General features: G+C 34.7%; 1 protein-coding gene across 1 annotated transcript in view; it reads left to right on the top strand.

Annotated features, from left to right (window-relative positions):
• LOC107751257 (acetyl-CoA carboxylase-like) overlaps positions 1–1,328 on the top strand; it is a 69,751-nt gene that overhangs the window by 10,064 nt on the left and 58,359 nt on the right. The gene's annotated exons all lie outside the window — the stretch shown is intronic.

The raw sequence follows: 1,328 nt of genomic DNA on the forward strand, positions 1-1,328 counted from the left end.
TTTAAAAATGAAAATTATATAACCAATTTGTTTCACATTCTTTCTTGGAAAAGAAAGAATCACTACAACTTCTGAAAGTGACCAGCAGTGTTTTAGCATTACTTAATAAGTAATGTCACAAATCAGAAAATGTCATTTTAACATCAGTGTGAACACACAAACAAAAAAAAGTAATGACACTAATTTTATATCATTGTGACTTTTTTTTCTATACACTTTAAGTACTTCTTCATATACCACAGCAAAAACTATAGTCTAAGAAAGTTCAAACATGATTAAAGGCAAGTGAACAGTCAGTAAAAAAAAAGAAAGAAAGAAAAAGAAAAAAAGACAAATACACAATTTACAAGCATAGATAAAATAAACCGTAGTATTCAGGTACAGAAATGTAATTATTAAGTGTAAAATAACACTGCATAGTGTTCACTGTATGAATTAAATAAACTGTACTATAATGCTGTACAAATAAATTTGAATTGAATTTAAAACATAACTGACTGCGTTTACAAGAATGATCGTCGAGACGGGTATTTTGACATAATTCTGTGTGTGTGTCTATTCAAACATGAGGAGATGCGAAAGACGAATCAACTCTTGTGTTCGCGTGCTGTCTGAAAAGCGTCTCTGTGTTTGTGCGCGTGCTTTGCACGTGTACGGCGGAACGGAAGAGACGCTGTGCAAGATGTGTCATGTACGTGCGCTTCAGGTGTGTCTCAGACAGCAAGACGAGACGGCAAAGAGTTGTTTTCTGCAACTTATTGCACTCAATAACTCTTTTTAACGTCAAGCAACTCTCTGCTATATGCGTCAAACTAAAACTTTGACCTTTTGCAACGTTTTGGTTAGGGGTGCTCCGATCAGGATTTTTGAGGCCGATCACAGAAAGCAGCAGTATCTGCCGATACCGATCTTTTTAAAGCATTCTTTTTATCATTTATAACTATATATAGTGATACTCCAATCAGGATTTTTAGACATTTATTCAGGCCCTGAATTTCATTTTTGAAAATGGGGGGAATTCCCCTCTTAGGTGACTCTTGTGAGGGGGGAAGCAGCACGGACTGTGCTTTCACACAGGAGTCCGCTACTGAATCATGGCTGTTTACCACAAACACAACATTTATCCATTATTTTGATTTCAAATCCAAACATTGTCACTGAAAATTAAACGCATTATTCAATGTTTTTTACTTTTGCATTTACTTCTAGATTTATATATTAAGTTGCTCAAGCAAGTGGCAAAACTGTGGCTGTGTTTGGAATTATTTCTGTTTTAGAACAAAAACAGGCAATATGGTGTCTAAAACGTAAGTCTCTTAATATTAACT

This window comes from Sinocyclocheilus rhinocerous, unplaced genomic scaffold (genome assembly GCF_001515625.1).
Source record: "Sinocyclocheilus rhinocerous isolate Xijiao unplaced genomic scaffold, SAMN03320098_v1.1 scaffold1083, whole genome shotgun sequence".
NCBI lineage: Eukaryota > Metazoa > Chordata > Actinopteri > Cypriniformes > Cyprinidae > Sinocyclocheilus > Sinocyclocheilus rhinocerous.